The sequence below is a fragment of the Molossus molossus genome, unplaced genomic scaffold (assembly GCF_014108415.1).
Source record: "Molossus molossus isolate mMolMol1 unplaced genomic scaffold, mMolMol1.p scaffold_m16_p_13, whole genome shotgun sequence".
NCBI lineage: Eukaryota > Metazoa > Chordata > Mammalia > Chiroptera > Molossidae > Molossus > Molossus molossus.
The window spans coordinates 36,550,185-36,573,229 of record NW_023425348.1 but is presented as its reverse complement, the minus strand read 5'-3'; the positions used below and the strand labels follow the sequence as shown (position 1 = coordinate 36,573,229).

The 23,045-nt window shown below is 39.4% G+C and overlaps 1 protein-coding gene across 7 annotated transcripts in view; it reads right to left on the bottom strand.

Moving 5' to 3' along the window:
• The window catches only part of DLG2 (discs large MAGUK scaffold protein 2), a 1,351,614-nt gene that overhangs the window by 38,352 nt on the left and 1,290,217 nt on the right, over positions 1-23,045 (bottom strand). The window lies entirely within an intron of this gene.

Sequence of the window (23,045 nt, the reverse complement as noted above, 5' to 3'; positions counted from 1 at the left end):
GATGTTGAAAAAGCCTTCGACAAAATTCAGCATTCAATTCTGATAAAAACACTCAACAATCTGGGAATAGAGGGATCATATCTAGACATAATAAAGGCCATATATGAAAGACCTACAGCCAACATCATACTCAATGGGCAAAAACTAAAAGCATTTCCCTATGAACAACAGGAACAAGACAAGGAGGCCCACTTTTGCCACTCTTATTTAACATAGTACTGGAAGTCTTAGCCACAGCAATCAGACAGGAAGAAAAAATAAAAGGGATCCAAATTGGAAAGGAGGAAGTGAAACTGTCATTATTCGCTGAAGACATGATACTATATGTAGAAAACCCCAAAGACTCTATCAAAAATTTACTAGACTTAATTAATGAATTTGGCAAAGTAGCAGGATACAAAATTAACGTCAAGAAATCGATGGCATTCTTATACACCAATGATGAACTCACAGAAAGAGAAACTAAGAAAACAATCCCATTTACCATTGCGGCAAAAAAATTAAGATATCTAGGAATAAAGTTAACCAAAGAAATAAAGGACCTATTTGCAGAAAACTACAGGTCATTGAAAAAAGAAATAGAGGAAGATATAAAAAAGTGGAAGCACATATCCTGTTCATGGATTGGGATAATTAACATCATTAAAATGTCCATATTACCCAAAGCAATCTATAGATTCAATGCAATCCTCATCAAAATACCAACGGCATACTTCACAGAATTAGAACAAGTACTTCAAAAGTTCATGTGGAACCTAAAAAGACCTCGAATAGCCACAGCAATTTTGAAAAGGAAGAACAAAGTTGGAGGGATCACATTACCAGATTTCAGGTTATACTACAAAGCCACCGTAATCAAAATAGCCTGTTACTGGCCCAAGAATAGGCATATAGATCAGTGGAACAGAACAGAGAACCCAGAAATGGACCCAAGGCAATACGCTCAATTAATATTTGACAAAGGTGGCAAGAGCATACAATGGAGTAAGGACAGCCTCTTTAATAAATGGTGCTGGGAAAATTGGACAGCTACATGCAGAAAAATGAAACCATCAACTTACACCCTACACAAGAATAAACTCAAAATGCATAAAAGACTTAAATGTGACTCATGAATCCATAAAAATCTAGAAGAAATTGTAGGGAACAGAATTTCAGACATCATACGTAGCAGAATTTTCATCACCTAAGGCAATAGAAACAAAGGAGAAAATGAACACATGGGACTACATCAAACTCAAAAGCTTCTGCACAGCGAAAGATACAATCATCAAAATGGAAAGACTACCCACTGTATGGGAGAGCATAATTGCCAATGATATATCAGATAAGGGGTTAATTTCCAATATATATAGAGTGGTCATACAACTCCACAAAAGGAAGACAAAGAACCCAATTAAAAAATGGGCAGAGGAGTTGAATAGACACCTCTCCAAACAGGACATACAAATGGCTAAGAGACATATGAAGAAATGCTCAACATCACTAATCATCAGAGAGATGCAAATTAAAACAACAATGAAGTATCACCTCACACCTGTCAGAATGGCCGCCATCAACAAATCATCAAACAAGTGTTGGCGATGGTGTGGAGAAAAGAGGACTCTAGTACACTGCTGGTGGGAATGCAGACTGGTGCAACCACTATGGAAAACAATATGGTGTTACCTCAAAAAATTAAAAATTGAACTTCCATTTGACCCAGTGATCCCACTTGTAGGAATATACCTTAAGAATCCTGAAACACCAATTAGAAAGAATATATGTACCCCCATGTTCATAGCAGCACTATTTACAATAGCTAAGATCTGGGAACAGCCCAAGTGTCCATCAGTAGACGAATGGATAACAAAGCTGTGGTACATATACACAATGGAGTGCTACGCAGCTCTAAGAAAGAAAGATCTCTTATCCTTTGAGACTACATGGAGGGAGCTGGAATGTAAAGTTCCTAAGTGAAACAAGCCAAACAGAGAAAGACAAGTATCATATGATCTCACTTATTTGTAGAATATAATAAACATAACAGTCTGAGGAATGGGGTAGTCCCAGTGATGTGGAAGTGGGGTACAGACTGACAATCCCCAGAAGAGGGGGTTGTGGGGGAGAGATAAACCACAGAACTTATATGCATGTATGCATGAACAGTGGACATGGACAACAAACTGGGGACAGGGCATGGAGGGAGGGGGAGGGGGAAATCAGTGGGGGCAAAAGGAGAAACATCTATAACAAAAATTAATTAATAAAAAATTAATTAATTAAAAAAAGAAGTACTAAACACAAAACAATACAAAATTTAAAAACTTAAAACCAGAACAGCCAACCTAGATAACTTGAATATTACAATAAATATGACAGAGATGGAGTATAACATATTGAATTAAACTAGAAATTCATGAGTCCAGGCAGATTATCATCAAGGCCTAAGTTAGTTAATTAAAAATGGGAAGCAAGAGAATACTTCAATACAGTAGAATGTCAACTAATAACTATAGAAGGAATTTGATAAAGTCAGGAAGTCATCATTTTCAACTACCATAATAATAATTCAGACAAGAATCATCAATGGTTACTAAAACTATTGATTGAAAGTTTGTTGGGGAACAGGACATTTATCTCCTCACAGATTCCTTAATTATTACAAAGTGGGTAAAGTTGCCTTTATAGTGGAGTAATCTGGCAGATACCACCTTAACCAAGAGACCAAATTTAGCACCACCAAATAGTGGGATAGATCAACACCATGTCCCTCTTGATGGGAAGGACTGAAAGGTACACAATGTTACTCATGTAGTGTTCCTACCAAAAATGTATTAGTTGCAGCTAACTATGAAGAAATAATCATGCAAATTAAAATTAAGAGACTATTCTTAAAATAACTCAGTGTCACTAGAAACACAAAAAGTTAAGGAACCATTCTAGATTAAAGGAGGTTAAGGAAATAGGACAGCCTGGCTGGTGTGGTTCAGTGGTTGAGCATCGACCTATGTACTAAGAGGTTACCAGTTCAATTCCTGGTCAGAACACATGCGCAGGTTGTGGGCCAAATCTCCAGTGGGGGGCATGTAGGAAAGCGGTCAATCGATGTTCTCTCTCATTGATGTTTCTTTCTCCCTCTCTCTCTAAAATCAATAAAGAAAAAAAAAAAAGGAAATAGGACAAGCAAAATGCAATGTGTGAATGTGTGGTCCTGGATTGAATTCTGGATCAGAAGAAAAAAGTCACAGTTTCTAGGACTTCCTTTAAATAAATCAAGATCGATCTATCTATCTATCTATCTATCTATCTATCTATCTATCTATCTATCTAGATGTATATCTACATATCTATATATCCCCTCATATATATTCTTATACATATGAGAATATACAAAACAAAATTGACCATGAGTAGGTAGTTGTTAAAAGTGAGAATTAGGTACAAGAGGTTTATGATTCTATTCTTTCTACATTTTTATATGTTTGAAATTTTTTCATAATAATGAACTGTGATTCATAACTTATATCATATACTAAAACTATCTAGAGATAGGTTGTAGGCCTAAGTGTAAAAGTTCAAATTATAGAATTCCTAGAAGAAAACATTGAATATATTTATAATCTGAGGTAGGCAAAGATTCCTTGGATGGAGAATAAAAGAACAAATAACAATTTTAAGAAGTGGTAAATTGGATCTAATCAAAATAAAAACCTTTTGCTCTTCAAAAGAGGTCATTAAGAAAAAAAAAGGCAAATCACAAACAGAAACAATATTTACAATACATATAGGTGACAAATGATTTTTATTTGGAGTATTTAAAAACTCTTACAACTTAACATAAAAAAAAAAAATCCAATAAAAAATGGGCAAAAAACTTAATTAAACACAACATAAGATATGTGTATGGCCAATAAACAAATGAGAAACATCATTAGTCATCAGAAAAATGCAAATTAAAGCCAATGAGAAAACCACTTCATGCCCACTAGAGCAGAGAAAATAAAAAAATTGACAATATCAGGTGTTGGTAAAGATGTGAAGCAATTACAACTCTTGTATAAACCTTAAAAATAGAATAGCCAGTTTGAAAAATGATATAGCCAGTTTGAAAAATAGTTTAGCAATTTCTTATAAAGTTAAACCTATGACCCAGAAGTTCACCTCTGAATATTTATTTATTCAAGAGAAAAAAATATGTCCACCAAAAGGTGTATATACGATGTTCATAATTACTCTGAACTGGAAACTACTCTAATGTCCATCAATAGGTAAATTGATAAACTGTGGTATGTTGATATAGTGGAAAACTACTCAGCAATAAAAAGAACTGGATTACTGAATTACAACATGGATGAATCTGAAAAGTATTATGCTAAGTGATAGAAAGCAGTCATAAAAGTGTATTTATGTATGATTCCAATTACAAGAAGATCTGGAACAGAGAAAACTGAGCTATGAGTAGAAATCAAATCATGAGGAGTTGAGAACAGAGTCATCCATTTTTATCAGGGTTAGAACCTTGACACCTCCCAAAAATATATTTCTAGCCTAGGGTACTCTCTTAAATGTATATAGATATATCTTCTATATCTTTATTTGGGTCGTGGTTATAGAAACTCTTTCCCTTTGTCTATGTTGTGGACACTGAAAGATCTTTAAGGTTATGCTCAGGTGTTCTATGTAAGGTTGTCACAGTAAATACCACTCATTTTTGCATATTTTTTTTCTACCTCATTTTGATCTCAGAGCAGGTACCACATTGCTTTCATTTCTGTATCTCCAAGATCTAGAGCATGGTAGATACTCAATAATTATTCTCCAAATAAATGCATGAACCAAAGCAATCGGAAATATTGGGAGAAGGTTGGGCAAAAAAAAAAAAAAAGAGGGAAAAGAAGGGTGGGAAGAAATGAACATCTGTAGAAAAGGGGGAGGAATAATGGAAGGATAAAAACCACAGTCAAATGAATAATATTTTTAAATTGCATTTCTCCACAGTTATCATCTCTCAGAATTTGTTTTTCTTATGAACTTTATCTCATAATTCTATGCTCAATGATCTGACTTAGTTTTAGTTGCCATTTATTGCCAATAATAAAAATGTTGTGGCTCAGCTATTTGCTATATGTATTTTTGCATAGTACCATATTTTCAGCTCCTGCGTTCATTATTTGAATAATAGAAAAGTTGAAAAGATTTTAGTAGTATTCAAAACTACAAAAAAATCTGCTATTTAACTTTCCTTTTCTAACTTTTTTACCCTAATCAATCTTTATTTCTCTTTTTAACTAAAAAGATTAGTTTGTTAAAAATGCTTTTTCTACTGACAAATGAAGCATACCTCTTTTAGGGAAAATTTGTAAGAAATAGAAGAAAATTCTATTATTGGGAAACAAATCATCTTTAGTAGTATTGTTTTTTGTGTGTGTTTAAAAAAATTTGTTCTGTTTAAATTTAGTTGTCTTATATAATCTATGGAATTTAAAATTCTGACTTTATTTACTATTATAACACATAGCAAAGTATCGTGGGAAAGGGCTTTGGAACTGAGCTGTTTGACCTTAGGAATGTTATTTAATCTCTGAAGCTCAGTTGTATTTAAATATAAGGTATCTTATCATAGGGCCCGACATTTAGTAAAGCTTAATAAAAAGGAGTCAATTATTTTAGTGGTAAGAGTACTTTCCCACATCACTAGAGAGATTTTGGAAGCAGCTTTAATAAATGCATAACAATGGAATGAAGTTAGCAATTAACAACAGAAAGAAATTTGGGAAATCCCCAAATATGTGAAAATTAAAAAACAAACAAACCACTCTCAAAATTAATCAGATCAAAGAAGAAATTGTAAAGAAAATAGTAAATACTTTTAGATGAATGAGAATAAAGACACAAGATACCAAAACTTATGGGATGCAGCTAAAGAAGTACGTAGAGGGAAATTTATAGGTGTAAAATGTCTATATCAAAAGAGATCTTAAAAAAATAAATCTCGCCCTGGCCAGTTTGGCTCAGCAGTTAGAGCATCAGCCTGCGGTCCAGAGAAACCTGGGTTTGGTTCCCGCTAAGGGCATGTACCTCGGTTGCAGTTTGTCCCTGGTCCTGGTTGGGTCATGTGGGTGGCAGCCACTCGATGTGTCCCTTTCAAGTCGATATTTCTCTCTCTCTCTCTCTCTCCCTCCCGCTCTATCTGAACAAAAAATAGAAAAATGTCCTCGGGTGAGGATTAAAAATAAATAAATAAATAAATAAATAAATAAATCTCAAATTAATAATCTAATCTTTTACCTGAAGACACTGGAAAAAAGCAGACCAAACAAAACCTAAAGCAAGCAGTAAATGGCAATAATAAAGATTAGAGTAGAAATGAATAAACTGGAGAATAGAAAAAGAAAAATCAACAAAACTAAAAGTTGATTCTTTGCAAAGATTATGAAAATTGGTAAACCATTAACTAGACTAAGAGAAAAAAAGGAAAAACTCATTAGTAAAATAAGGAATAAAATATGTTACTACTGATTTTATAGAAACAGAAAAATAATAAGAGAATACTATGAACCTTATAATTTTTTGTATATAAATAAATTAGATAATTTACATAAAATGGATAAGTTTCTAGAAAAACTCAAACCACCAAAACTGATTGAAGAAGAGCTACAACTATGAATAAACCATAATAAGAGAATACTATGAACCTTATAACAAATAAAAGAGTTTGAATTAGTAATTTAAATAACTATCCACACACAAAGACAAGTTCAGGTGGCTTCACTGGTAGATTCTAACAAACATTAAAAAAGAATAAATACAAATTCTTTGCAAACTCATCCAAAATATAGGAAAGGGAACACTTCCTAATTCATTCTATGAGGCTATCATTACCCAGATACCAAAACCAGAAAAGACACCACAAGAAAATATGGCTAAAACCTAATGTATCTTGTAAACATAATGACAACATACTCAAGTGGATTTACCACAGTTAACTGAAATATTCCTACTGTGGCCTTATAAGGGCATGTACCTGGGTTGCAGGTTTTAATCCTGGCTCAGTTAGACTAACGTGGGAGGCAACCAATCAATGTGTCTCTCTCGCATCAATGTTTTTCTCTCTCTCGCCCTTTCACTCTATCTAAAAATCAATGAAAAAATATCTTCAGGTGAGGTTAAAAAAATAAAAAATTAAATATTCCTATATGCTGCACACTTCTGTAGTTTTCCATTAGTAAGTACTCTATGTTGCAATGAATATACATTTTTTGAATTTCAAAGTATTTTCTTAGGATAGGTTTCTAGAATTTGATTTAGAGTTAAAAATTGTGGATAGTTTAAAAATTTTGACACATTGTCAAATTGCTTTCAAGATAATCTGTACTAATTGACATTTCCATCAGCAGCCATTTATTTTTAATTTATAATTGGTTTCACTGATGTGTTCTGACCACTTTTATCCTCTTCTAATATCCCCTACATTCTCCTAATTACTACATTATAATATAAGGATTCTATGAAAAACCTACATTTAAAGTCTGTTAGCTGTGAGCAAGATTTATTTAATCAAGTTATAAGGAAAGTTAAGTTCTGTTTTTTTACTATCAAATTCTCTGCTTGAAGGCTTTTTCAAGAGAGATTATTTGTCAAAAAAGTATAAACTTTACATTAAAATCTGAAGCTATAAGGCAATTAAAAATTTATGAGAATAATATGTTTAAGTTCAGGGCATCATATCTAGGGAGTGAAATTGCTGGTCAAGCCATTACTCCTGAGTAGCCCAGAGGTATTGTGCCAGCACTACTCTAATAAATGGAAAAGAAAGACGCTGATTTTAGCCATAATCTGTTACTGTTGACATGCATTCTCTAAGTGGCCTGAAGATTCTTTCAAACTTGCTCCTGGTTTTTATTTTTTATTTAATTTTTTAGGAGGCTGGGGAAGGGAGGATGCTTTCATTCTGGATATAGGGCTTGGGCAAGCAACATTTAGTATGAATCTATTTGCTAAGATTCAAACTACTTCAGCATGAATGTGGCCATGACCTCAAACTGGGGGAATGAAAGTATCAGAGAATCAAACACCAAAGATATTTGCACTGTGTAGTCTACTCCACATGTGTTTCTTCCACAGTCCGTCCTGCCTTACAAACTGGAAACTTTGTGAGGTCATTGGAGATAAATGAAAATTGAGTTCTTCAAGTTTATTGTACCTTCATGCTGTTGTCAGCTATGAGGGGAGGGGTGTCACACTTTCATTTATTTATTAATACATTTATAATTTTTCATTGCCACTTTATTAATACATTTATTTATGAATTCCTATGATGTCCTTTTATGTGCTGAGCCCTCTGCTGAGCCCTTAGCAATTTGATCTTCATTTAAATAGATAATGACACTTGTGATTAGTGCTTGTAATGCATTCTGACAACATATTATTTTCTTTGTCAATTTGTGCACCATTTTGTGTGGTAGATTCTATAGGAAATTGCCAGGGTATGTGACTTCAATGAATTGCTTCATAATTCTAGAATTGTTCAGCAGTTCATCATTAAGCCATAAAATACTATGTCTTATATAATAACCCATAGAATATGAAAACAACGACAACAAAAAAGAAGCAAAAATCCAAAAATCCTTATTTCCTACTTGCCTCACTTTCTAGGTATTCTCATCACTGGGACACATTAGAATTAGCTTTAAATTCCCATGTGTTATATAGAGAAATGGAGATCAGAAAGGTTGAGTGGATCAGATGTTGGTCACTGCCAATTTCTTGCTTTCTAAAGTTAATGGTTTTTGTGCCTTCCCTTCCCTTCCCCTTTAATTGAAATTTACTACAATTCATAGGTTCTTGTCAATGCCCGGAGGGCTAAACCTGCAAGATGTGGCTGTCAGCACATAGTAGGAACAGCAGAAGGAAAAGCTCTGGGACTCACAGCTTACAGGTGTTGGGCAAGAAGAATGCCTTTCAGGAGCCAGAAAAGTCAACAAATCTTCACAGGGGTAAGAATCAGGCTCAGGAGAATGAATAGTGTGACTTGGGCAAGTCACCTCACATCTCTGGCTTGTTTCTCTGTAAAACAAGGTGCTTAGACCAGCTGACCTCCGAGGTTTCTTTAATTTCTATCATTCTCAAATTCTGAAGCCTCTTTCAAAGTCAATTTTTAAATTCCTTTTTATTTCCTTTCTATTTTAACATTCTCTAAACGCATGGACAATTGAGAGGGTTCTTTTATTTCTATGATTTTTTTCTCCTCCAAAATCTGGAGTTTGACAAAATAGCTAATATCCTAACCTTAATAAAATCCCATCTTAATGATCTTTAATGAACCTTAACTGAGCACCCACCAGGTTAGGCTTCTTTGACTATTCTAGTCCTTTCCTGCCTCATCACCCACAGTCATCCAGTTTGAGATTGAACATTTCCTAATTGCCTTATTGATGTTAGCTGTTCGTTTGTATCATCTGCAGCCCGCCTCTGTAATACCAGCACCCTGTCTTACAACTTTCTTTTGCACTTCCCACAGTGCCCTAAAACAATGCATGGAGCAAAATCAATAACACGTCCTTGGTAATCATAATGGTATTTCTTTTTTTTACACGAACATTTGTTAAATGCTTACCCACATGGCAGGTACTTTTCTAAGTGACTAACATAGATTAACCAAGTACTTTGCACATATCCTCATCATTTAGTGGCTATAAATTGTGTCCACATTTTACACACAAGGAAACTGAAGTATAGAGTCTGGGTCATTACTCAGGGTTTACACAGCTAATAGTCATGAGTTAAGTTTCATACCCAAGCTGGACGCTCCAGAGTTGAGCTCTTAAACACTATGCAAAATTGCCTTTTCTGTGACTGCTTGCAAAGATTCCAAATATGCGTTCCCCTCTGCTGTCAGCATAGAGCCATAATAACCATGGCCAAGAATTTCTCCAGGCAAATTACTTTCTGTGGAATTTTGTACTTTGTTTCTGAAGCATAATCTCTGTTGCTTTATTCTTTTCAAATAGTTCAGACAATGAGATTTCCGTGACGGGTTCCCCAGGGGTAACAATAACACCGAGTGCTTCCCACTAGTATGAAATAATATGCTTATTTGCAGGGAGCATGTCACTCCTCCATTTCATTTCTTCATTCCCAGAAATGTCAGTTCTCCTGCAACTTTCTCAAGGTAATCCCTGTCCTTTTTGGTAATCCCTGAGGCCAGTCTTCACTGGCTGATCCTATATCCCCACCCTGAAGGTGATGTGACTTCTATGAGGCCAGCAGGGAAGCTATAAGCTGATTTACCTGTGCCAGGAAAAGACCCTCACTCAAATCCACACATTGATTCACACCAATGGAAAGTGACAGATGCTCTATCTTTCTGCCCTGTTTCCACTGCTGTCTGTCCAAGTACTTTTGGAGATAAGCACCTCTCATGAACCTTCTCCTGACAGAAGGCGTTTCTAACTATGCCAGGCCCCTCTGCCCTAGGCAGTTATATCCATTTATTCGTGCACCAAATATATAGTGAGCATAGGCACGGGCCAGGTGTTGGGCCAGGAGCTGGAGCTACAATACACTCTAAAGGACCTCACAGTTCAGTGATGGAGAGACATTCCCAAGGTATGAGGACAATTTGACAGTGTGTGCAAGGACAGCAGAATAAGTTCTGCTTTGGAGGGAGCAAGGGGTGAAACATGAACTATATATTAAAGAATAGATCATCATTCACCAAGTGAGACAGGAAGAGAGGGAGGTTATTTCACCAGCAAAAGGAGTTAGGGAGAGATCTTGAGTGTTCTGTAATAATTCAGGGTGTCTTTTCTTCAATTAGAATGTAAACTTGAATTTACGAAGCTGCTTCTCTCTACCATGGTCAGTATACATCTTGTAAATATTTTGTGCTAATTATCTCACTGGATCCTCCTCACAATTTCATCACACACACATGCGCGCACACACACACACATTCAAACACCTCTGTCTATGTTAACACACATATTCAAGTAAGGAAACTAAGGCTGAGACAGGTAACATCATTTTCCCAGGTGGTAAATGGCAGACTTAGATTCAAACTCAGCTCTCTCAGACTCAAAAGCCCAAACTTCACACTTTTTTGCTGCTGCTGTTTGCACTTTTCCAGGGCTGAGTAGAGAGCAGGCCCCTAAGCGAGTTGTCCAAGGAAAGAACTGGCTGACAGGTAGTTGTCCAGGGCAAGGGAACTATGCCATGTCCTATTGCAGGCAGGAAGGGAGGGACCAATGACTTCATTTCACTGTCTGCTTTGTTCAAACGGAAGCAGGTGATGGTACAGGTGAGGCCAGCATCACATCGCTCTATACTCCCAGGTATTTGTGAAGTGAGGAGTGTGCACAGAGAAGTGATAAGAGCCAGGCCTGGGGCCAGACAAGCCCAGGCAGGCACACTGCTTGTCTGCTACACACATTTTCTTTCTGAGCGTCTTCCTTGCAAATGTTTGATTCAAGTCACTGGCTGTGTGGAGTTAATTATGTAACCTTTTCTAGAATTTATTTTCCTTGTCTGTACCATGAATTTAATCAGGATAATCATTATTTGAAATAAAAAGTCCTTTTCGTTTCTTTCTTTTCTTTCACCCTCCCCTCCCCTGCCCTCCCCCTCCCCTCCCCTCCCCTCCCCTCCCCTCCCCTCCCCTCCCCTCCCCTCCCCTCCCCTGTCTTCCCCTCCCCTCCCCTCCTCTCCCCTCCCCTCCCCTTCCCTTTCTTTGAGGCCTACTTTCTTTTTTCTTAATCCTCACCGGAAGACATTCTTCCTTTTTTTTTTGTTCAGATAGAGTGGGAGGGAGAGAGAGGATGAGAGAGACAGAGAGAGAGAAACATCAACGTGAAAGGGACACATCAAGTGGCCGCCATCCACAGGACCCAACCAGGGCCGGGGACAAACTGCAACCAAGGTACGTGCCCTCAGCGGGAACCGAACCCGGGTCTCTCCGGACCGCAGGCCGATGCTCCAACTGCTGAGCCAAACCAGCCAGGACGAGGCCTAGTTTCTATGTACATAGTCCGGGAAGCTTTCTTTGGTTCACTTTCCACCTCCAGACTGGAAAGGGAGCCCTGTCTCCTTTTATAGCTACTGGCATTGGCACTATCTTTGGCATCCTCTTAAACCCCTGGTTTTTATTCCTTTTCTTTTTCTTTCTTTCTTTTTGGTTGGTCAGTAATGTACCATATTTATTTTGACCCCCTACATTCATTTCTCCCACTCCCTATCCCCTACCTTTGGCCATCATGGATCTGTTATTTTTATCTGTGAGGTGTGAGTGTTTTGTTTTGTTGTTTTGTTATTCCACATACTGTATAAGAAACATCATGTAGTATTTACCTTTCTCGACTTATTTCACTCAGTATAATTCCCGAGGTCCATATCTGTCACAAATGGCAAGATTTCATTCCTCTTTATTAAATAAAGAATAATATTCCATTATTCCATTCCACGTATATAGCACAATTATTTTTATCCTTTCGTCCACTGATGGACACTTAGGTTGTTTCCATAACTTGGCTATTATAAATAATACTAACATGGGGTGTATATGTCTTTTGGAGTTCATGCTTTCATTTTCTTTGAATAAATACCTAGGAGTGGAATTGCTGGATCACACAGTTCTATTTTTAATTTTTTGAGACGCTGCCATACCGTTTTTTATAGAGGCTGCACCAATTTACAATTCCACCAATGGTGCACAAGAGCTCCCTTTTCTCCACATTCTCACCAACACTTGTACATTTTTGTCTTTTTGATAATAATCATTCTAACAGGTTTGAAGTGATATCTTATTGTGGTTTTGGTTTGCATCATCAACATCATCAATCTTCACCACCACCATCGCTGGTAACACATGAGGGTCAGAGAATTAACTTGCTTTGCTTGTGGGGCTTACTGTCTAGTGGCGGACAATAGGCAAATATTCAGACGACACATGCCATGGAAACTCAGAGGAGAGACTCCTGGCCCTGGCCCTGGCCCCTCCTATCTATGTGAGCTTAGGAAAGTCTTCTTTCCTCCCTGTGCATCAGCTTCCTCTCTGTCAATCAGGGGGACAAATGGGGTGACTTCGAAAGTCCTTTAGGCTGTGGAACTGTTTCCTCTGCCTGTTCCCTCCTCACCCTCCTGCCTTCAGCTAGGAGAGGTTCTCAGCTTCACCCTCTTGGATGACGAGTCAGTTTCATGAACTGACAGTTTGAGCTTTGTCTCCCACTATCTGACGTCAACTCCATACCTAGGCACAAGAGATCACCTGTGATATTTGGAATAATTGAGGGCAAACCAGTAAGTACAATCATAAATAGTATTCTTTGTAAAGTTGTGCTTGATTGAACAATTCTCACTCACCTCATGTGTGAATGGAAGGAGGGATTACTTACAAATGCAGGCAAATCCATCACAGGGGAGACTACTGGACCCTCAGCCAATAGCCTCATTTTAGTAGGATGAGTCATGGGAATTGGGACTCCCACTGGGAGTTCAGTTACGTGGCAGGTGCGTGGAAAGGGGGTTTCTGTCTCGGGCACTTTTGTCTAGCCCACACTGCCTCCCATCTACACATGTCCTCTGAGATTCATTTCATGTACTATATGCCAGTGGACTGTGTTTTCAAAGACAAGCAGAGCCCGTCAGAGGAGTGTATCGCAGGTCTAGAGAGAACGTGAGCAGCCCAAGATTTTCTCACTGGTTCATTTCTTGAGGAGAGAAAAATCAAACATATTTGCTAAACTTCAAATAGCAGCTGATAAAAGTGCAGATTTTTACTTGGCTAGGGTTTGAATTCCTCTAAGATTTTAGAGTGCAGAGATAAAAACCATGAAAACACATCAACACAGCTCAAGGAAAGGGAAATGATTTCAAAACCTCCAACACTTAAAAAAATTTTTTTTTCTTTATTGATTTTAGAGAGAGAGGAAGGGAGAGGGAGAGATATAGAAACATCGACTGGCTGTCTCCTGCATGCCTCCCACTGGGGATTTGGCCCACAACCTGGGCATGTGCCCTGACCGGGAATCGAACCAGCGACCTCTTGGTGCGTGGGTCGATGCTCAACCGCTGAGCCACACCAGCCGGGCCCAACACTTCCTTTTAAGAACAATATCTCTCTTTCCTACTCCCACTTTCCTCCCTCCCGCACTTTTCCTATTCATGTTCATGTCACAGCCCAACAGCTTCATTGTTATTTCTGTACTAGACACCAGGGATCCCAGGGTGAGTCTGTCACTGTAACTATTTAAAACTTTCAAACCACAGAGAATGCTGCTTTTTTTTTTTATCCTCACTCGAGGACATTTTTCCATTTTTTATTCAGGTAGAGTGGGAGGGAGAGAGGAACAGAGAGAGAGAGAGAGAGAAACATTGATGTGAAAGGGACACATCGAGTGGCTGCCACCCGCACGACCAACCAGGGCTGGGGACAAACTGCAACCAAGGTACATGCCCTTAGCGGGAACCGAACCGGGGTCTCTCCAGACCGCAGGCTGATGCTCTAACTGCTGAGCCAAACTGGCCAGGGTGAGAATGCTTCTTGTGCCTGAGGAGGGATACTCTGCCCTGCAACATCCACTGGAAACTTTGCAATCATCCTTGGTCCCTTACTTGTGCATTTCTGTCACTTTTTCTCCATCCCTTCTGCTTCTGTCCTGGTTCAAGGGGAGACATTTTTACACTTTGGTTTGGCATAGAATTCGCCATAGAATTCATGTGACAACTGTTGTCCACTTGTGAGAAAATGCACTAGGATCACTAAGCACAGTGCCTAGGAAATAGCATCTAATAAAACTATAGTGCTCCTCCCTGGCCAGTTTGGCTCAGCGGTTGGAGCTTCGGTTTGCAGACCAAAGATTTGAGGGTTCGATTCTGGTCAAGGGCATGAACCTTGATTGAGGTTCGGTCCCCGGCCCTGGCTGGGGTTGTGTGGGAGGCAATCAATCAGTGTGTCTCTCTCACATTGATGCTTCTCCCTCCCTGCCTCCCCACCCCCCATCTGAAAGTAAATGGAAAAATATTCTTGGATAAAGATTAAGAAAAACATATATATACTGCTCTTTACCCATTCCCAACAATGATTTTGGTGCCAAAGAGTACGTATCCTAGTAGGAGATAGTACCTCTGACAGCAATAGCCATTACTTGAAGATTCCAAAGGAATGGGGTACTAATAACTGCATCATAGGCTACTGTAGTGCTAAATACAACCAACCCTGTAAGAGCTTAGCCACAGTAAGTGCTCAATAAATTATTATTTTTATTCCACAAACATTTATTGTTTTTTGTTTTTACCAACTATTATACTCAACAGCTCCAATGGCAAAGTGTCATTTAGAAACTGAAAATTAGAAAATGCAAATTAGGAAGGTGTAAATTAGATCAAGTCACCCTCTCTGGGAAGAGGAATTGCCAAAGCTCACTGTCTTGCGCTGGCTCTTGCTGAATGGCATGTGGGATGGGTTTCACCCCCTGTGTGACCCCTCTGCAACAACATGGCTATAGTGAATATTGGGAGCACAACGCCAGGAGCTCATAGTTTAAGCCAATCATTACCACACTGTGCAATATCTGCTACAGTGGAAGCTTGTAAACAAGATTCAGAGGCACCAAGAAGGGAGCAGGGGCCTCTGGGGAAGGTGGAGAAGGCCCAGAAGACTGCTTTGGCTGAAAATGAAGAAACGAGGAGGAGATTTTCAGGTGGAGAAATCGCAAAGCTTGGTTGGGCTAGAGGAAAGGCTCACCCAACAGGTGGCAAAAAGTCACTTCTTCCATCCGCCCTTCCCATGTCCCGTGGACGGATGACAGGACTGGGGGTGTGGGCGCAGAGGCAAGACTGAAAGCCTCTCAAGGGGCAGCACGGGCCTGCAGTGTGAGGAACCCCTCAGTTAGACGGGGTGCTACTGAGCGTTTACTTCTGTTCAGGAAATTATCAAGCAATAAATGAGCAGTATACATTTTTCTACAGAAATTACATGTAGAGTTCAAAAACATTCTTTACCATTTAATCAGCAACTTCAGGTATTTGGATTCTAAATCCTGAAGAAGGAGAATTTTGCAGTTGACAGAGAAGTCACAATATCTATCCATCAAAGTCTTCCACACTGTCACTGCAGGGAAGAGTCTACCTACTATCACATGGGAGGGTAGGGGGGCTTGTTTCTTGGGTTTCTCAGCCCACAGTAGATTAAAGACACACAATTCAATTTCAAAGAGGGCTGGACAGAGCAGCTGTGCTGTTCCAGGCAGTCATCTGTAGACAGTGCCAATAGGCTATAGCTGAGCCCTGCATAGTGGGGCAGGCAAGGAAAGCCAAGTTCGGATTCAGTTGCAGAGGTGAGCGTCTCTGTAGTGTGATAACTGAGGTCCATAATTATTCATTCAGCAGCTCTATGCTAGGGGCTGGGTAAACGGTATGGGGAGAGGGCCAGCCTGGACTGCTGCAGTGGTTTGCGGGGGGGGGGTGGTGTACTATGGAGACACGGTGGTGAGAAAATTGATTCCCCACCTAACACTCAGCAGGTACAACTCAAAGAAACTGCCACACAGCAGTTGCCGCCAGGTGTACATTGTGGGTGAATACTTAGTATCATCAAAGCATCATCAATCACGTTAACTTTGTGTCTTTGAATTTTGTGTTATAATATATAAATCTTAAATATATAGGGCATTTAATTTATAAAATTACTAACTTTATAGATGATAAGTGCTATAAGCATATATAAGAGCTTTGTACCTAATTTTATGTTTATGTATAGGGACCATCATCATAGAAAAGTTTAGTCAACACTGGAGGAGACTGGAAGGATGAACATGTTTATTGATCTTAGAGAGAGGGGAAGAGAGAGAGTGAGAGAAAAACTTTGATGTGAGAGAGAAACATCAACCAGTTTGCCTCCTGTATGCACCCTGACTAGGAATTGAACTCACAATCTAGGTATGTACCCCAGCTTGGAATCAAGCCCTTTCAGTGTATAAGATGATGCTCCAACCAACTGAGCCATATCAGCCAGGACCATTGTGAAGATTTAATGAGAAAAATCCTTATAATCTGTTTAGGAAAATTCCTGGCTTATAAATGTTAGTGATATTGTATCACATTTTAGACTTGGCTGATCAGTCAAATCTCTTATTTACCAAATGTGCATGTTCCAGGGGTACACAGAGAAGCTCAGTCAACTCTTGGGGATCAGCTGAGAAAAAAGAGAGCTCCTCACCTTTAACACAACACCACTGAGTAGCAATCTTAAATCTGTGGCTTTTCTTTACACTAATCTGGGCTTGTGCTCCTAGCACTGCACGGGGGCCTGGGGCCTGGGAGGTGTTCACAGAATACCTTCTCCATGCAGGAGGAGTGCTGAACACCCAGTCACACTGATCACATGCTCCAAACAAATTAAAATGTTAATTCTCCTTGACAGGTGAGCACAAGCCAATTACAGAGAGAAGCGTGGCTTCTTAGGGCCCTCCAGGAAAAACAAGCATTCAGATCAAAAATGCCCAAACACCAGTTTCAACAAGTGGTAATGTCCTCTTTACAAATATTTGCGAAGTTGTCAAAACATGCAAGGCAAACGGTGTATCTGTGAGCTCTTTGCTTCTTCTCCAGTAAGATAGGCTCTAACTTATACTGACCCGTGCTGGCAGCAAATGTGAGACAGCCACCGGGAAAGCGCTTACTTTGTAGTTGTGCCACCCAAATTTCCAGAACTCCATAAATAAAACTGTTTGCATTACAAGTTATCACTACTCAGAGATAAAGGCTGTTTCCCATAGCTTCCCCATTGCTACCTATGAATACCAATCACTCTTGTTGCACAGTTATTTTCTCCCTAAATGGACGTCCAGTACACAGAATGTGATAAATCATAATCCTTAGTCATCACATGCTTTTCATTGTTTCACACCTTCATGTTAGGTGGTAGGTTCATGGTGCTTATTCCGTTGTGATTGGTGGATCATGAGTGAGCTACACGTGAATGTTTTTCTTGATTCATGTAGTTTTGATTTGGCTTAATAGCTTTCATGCCATGTTTCTTTAGGTTAGTTTATCTCACATCTTAACCAAGCATGTTTACTGCATCCCCCTTACTAGTCCTATTTTACAGAGGACTTATTGGCCTTTCTCAACTGACATGGCCAACCCTGTAGCTATGATCACAGTACTGGGTCTCTTGAGTGCCAGCTTCCAAGGAAATCTAAATCTTTCCCAGATCATTCGGTGTTTGCCAAGAGCAAGGGCAAAGGCTCATGCATCTTTGTTTCCCCAAGCCCTAGCATAGTGCCGGGCATGAAAGCCACCTTGTAAACCTTTGCTAAATCAATGAAACTATATTCATGTGTCTCCAAAGGACTGCACTTGGCTGTGTGACTGTGGATAGTTACTTATTTCCTCTGACCCTGCCTCTTCACCTAGCAAATGGATAATGTGCCAAAGTGCTCTGCAAATAACTTATTATCGGTACCCACAAAGACTCTTTCAACCCATAGGACTGGATCCATCATAACCACTTTTTTTGCTTTTAACCTGGCAATCAGTCTAAAATTGGTTTATTTTAGTGACAATTTTATTGATTGTGCTCTGGATTGGGTTTCAGTTCAATCCAGGGGTTATTTCGGTATCATGCACAAATTGGTGTCAATTTCTAATAGCATATAACAATTACTTAATGCTGGAGACTTCAATTGGCAAGTAAGGCAAACATACTGAGGTGGGGTGTTGGAGAGATACCTACTTGAGGATAGACCTACAAATACACACACAATTTTAATTTTTAGTCTCGGCTCTGCCAAGTTCATTCTCCCATTGTCACCCTGGTGGGCATGGTTACTTTGCACAATTTGCCTTTAAACCCTTTGTCTACCGATTAGTACTCATTCATCATCCTCCACATGTTCATGGGTACCATTTCCCACATTCTCTATGAAATGACACTGTCATCTTCAGCCATCCTTCAAACCCTATGCTGAGGTCTCTGTGACTAGAGTCCTTGTAACGCATACCCAACTCTCCACTCCAGTCTCTGCCAGGTACCCATCAACCATCCTTCCAGCCATGAGTTAACCTCTACATTCATAACCATCACTGCTCTGTCCAAATAACCTTTAAGGGTCCCCCAGGGTCTAATGAGTAGCCTTCTCAAACTTCTTAAAGGAATACCAATACCCTCTACTAGTGGGCCTCAAGCTAAATTTCCAGGCTTTTCTTCTCCAGACGTGGGCCCCGAGGCCCCATTCTTATGTAGGCCTCTTGGCTAAGGCGACTAAATGACTCCATTTTTATCATCAATGGACCTTCCTCGATATTTTTCCAATAATAGGTTAATTACCCCAGCAGTAAAGGAATTTTGTCTAAGGTTATAGTTGTCCCACGTGTTGGGAGGTATTTGCAGTTTCCGAGTACCGGTAATTGCAGACATTTGCAGGTACTTGTGGAGCCTGGTGAATTATGCTAATTTTGACTTCTGTAATGGCTGTCACACCCAGTATTGTACCAGTCCCCTGATGGGGGAGCCAAAAAGGGGATGGGACTTCTGTCTTTAAAACTGGATGAGCAGCCCTGGCCAGTTTGGCTCAGCGGTTAGAGCGTCAGCCAGAGGTCCGGAGAGACCCGGGTTCGGTTCCCGCTAAGGGCACGTACTTCGGTTGCAGTTTGTCCCCGGCCCTGGTTGATTGTGCGAGTGGCAGCCACTCGATGTGTCCCTTCACGTCAATGTTTCTCTCTCTCTCCCTTCCTCTCTCTCCCTCCCACTCTATCTGTACAAAAAATGGAAAAAAAAAAATCCTCGGGTGAGGATAAAAAAAAAAAAAAAACTGGATGAGCAGCCCTGGTCGGTTTGGCCCAGCAGTTAGAGCATCGGCCTACGGTCCAGAGAGACCTGGGTTCAGTTCCCACTAAGGGCGCATACCTCAGTTGCAGTTTGTCTCCAGACCTTGTTGGTCGTGTGGGTGGCAGCCACTTGATGTGTCCCTTTCACGTCGATGTTTCTCTCTCTCTCTCCCTCCCACTCTATCTTAAAAAAAAAAAAAATAGGAAAGTGTCCTCGGGTGAGGATAAAAAAAAAAAAATTGGATGAGCAAGAAGAATTGCGGCTGAGCTGTACCCTGCCCCCCGCCCCCACCCACCAGTATAATAAAGTGCTCTTTTACAATTCGGCTGTGCGTCTCTGGTTATCTCGCTGACACGTTACAACAATCCCACTGGCCCCTGTGTGTGTTACATGTTCCAGTCCAATGTAATACTTGCTGGTCGCCAGACATCCTCTACTCCTTTACTTTTGCTCTACTGCTGTTTTCTAAGTGTGATATGCACTTACTCCATAGTTGTCGAGATTATAATCCACACAGACTTAGCTTAAATGCTACCTTTTCTTGGAACAATTTCTTTTTAAAAATATTTTTTTTCATTATTGATTTTAGAGAGAGGAAGGGAAAGGGAGAGAGAGATAGAAACATCAATGAGAGAGAACATTGATCGGCCACCTCCTGTATGCCCCCCACTGGGGATCAGGCCCACAACCTGGGCATGTGCCCTGACCAGGAATCGAACGAGTGATCTCTTGGTGCATGGGTCAACCACTGAGGCACATCAGCCAGGCTTGGAACCATTTCTTAATTGCTCTCACTCAGAGCAGGCCCTCTCTTCCCTTTGCATCTCCATTAAGATTCTACATCTCTCGCAAAACTTTCTGCCATATATACTGTAGTGGGATGTGTGTGTGTGTGTGTGTGTGTGTGTGTGTACATACAAGAAGGTAAGCTCTGGCATGGCAGAGGTGGGCCTGACTTATCTATCTCTGCCCACAGTGGCCAGGGCAATATCCTGTACATATGGGAAACCCAAATTCTATTGAATGAAATGAAAGGAAATAACACTCAAATCAAGAGACCCTTCCTCTAAAGGCAACAATAAGTCATAAAGTTCTCCATTTATATGCAATAGTGAAAAACATGTGGGCTGCACCTTCTAATTTACATATCTTTTCTCCAAATACATCACCTCCTTTATTCTCATATTATTTAATTCAATATTAATTGGTTGAATGCCATGAACTATGTTAGGCCCTAAATAAATCACATTCTCTGTCTTCAAGGAATTTGCAATCTATTCTTTATATATATATATATATATATATATATATTATATATATATATATTTTAATCCTCACCCAAGGATATTTTCCCATTTATTTTCAGAGTGGGAGGGAGAGCGAGAGAGGAGAGAAAGAAACATCAGTGTGAGAAGGACACATGGATTGGTCGCCTTCAGCACAACCTGACCAGGACCAGGGACCAAACCACAAGTGAGGTACATGCTTTTGACCAGAATCAAACCTACGACTCTTTAGTCTGCAGGCCAATGCTCTAACCATTGGGCCAAACTGGCCAGGGCTATTCCCTAGATTTTATTATTATAGTTGAAAAGTCAGTCTCAGAGAGAGAAGCTACTGGTTCCAGATCACATAGTTAGGAAATCTAAGAATAGAATTCAGGAGTCTAATTTCAGAGTCTATTTCTTTTTAAATGAAAAGACTAAATAATTAGGTATTTTTATGAATATTAGGAACATATTGGAAGTTATTATTGGCTTTTCAGACATTACATAATCTGTTGTTTAAAAAAAAGACTTTCTACCCACATATAAACACAGTGAACAGTAGTTAAGAGGCAAGACGTACTATTTTTGCTTGTTAAGAGTCTGGCTATAATTACGGTAGTGAGGAGGTCAGATGACTGGACAGTTGCTTATGCATCTTTATCTTTCAGTATTGATGATTTAGCTTTTAGCTAAAAGACTTGCAAAGTAAAATGTAAACTCTAAGGTGTGACCCTGGACCTTTTACCTTGAAGAGTCAGGTTAAAGGAAGCCCTGTAGTGAATCAGACTTTATTCATGAGTAACTCTCAAAGTAGAAATGGGTTTGAATCAAATTTTCTGAATAATACTTAACATTCTAAGTTAATAGCAGGAAGAAAATTTAACAAAAGCTCAGTGTTCTCATTTGATGAAACTATACTCATTATTTATATAACCACAAATTTACATCTCCTATTTATATTATTTTAGCCCTAGCATTACTAATTGAATAAATAGAATTAGTTATGCCAATAATATCTAGAATTATATATAAAAATGTCTTAAAGAATTAATTATTCTACCTGCTCACACAATAATATGTCACCATTGTGTAGGGCCCAGCTCTGCCAGTTACTAGCTCTATGAGCTTGGGTAAGTTATTCATTCTTTCTAAGCTTCAGTTTTCTCATCTGTAAAATGGGAATATTAGGAATACTTACCCTACAGGGCTATTTTAAGAGGCAAATGAGCAATGCCTATGAAAGTAACCTGTAGAAAAGAAGGCAATCTACAGGTGTTCAGAGTAACTGCCATACTAAACGAAATGCAGTGTTCTCCAATGCAGTTAAGTGCAGATCGAGTCTGCTCTGGAACTTCCAACAACTGGTTACGCAGTACGGCAGAGGACTCTGAAGTAATCCCAATGGCTAACCAAAGGCAGGGCAAGAGTTGGGGACTAAGATCAGTCCTGCTGCCAACTCCACCTTCCTGCCAACCTCAAAGTCATCAAGCATGCAGTCAAAAACACCCCTGCTGCGGGTGGATGCAGGGCCAAGTTGTAGCGACTCTCCCTTCCTCTCCCTCTGCGCAAGGGGATTTGGAACGGAGAGAAGGGAGAACTTTCAGGACCCCACTCAGTCTAGTCTTTTCAAAGGGGAAGAGTTTGAGATCTGTGTGCATGTGGGTAGGGGTGGGAAAGAGACAGACTAATATTTCTAGGTACTTTACATATGTTTTCTCTTTCAATACAGTTTCCATTTTTACACAAGGTAATTGAGGCTTAGATATTTTATTATAACTCTGATAGAAGTTGGTTATTCTGCTTGATACCAAACCTTTCAGCTATGTCTGTGTATCTCAAATTTTAGCGAGCCTAAAGACTTGTCTGGGGACATTTCCTACCAGCACCCACAGGGATCCTGATTTCACAGGACTGGGGTGAGCGGGGCATCTCCATTTTAAATAAGAGCTTCAGCTGATGTTAATGTAGGT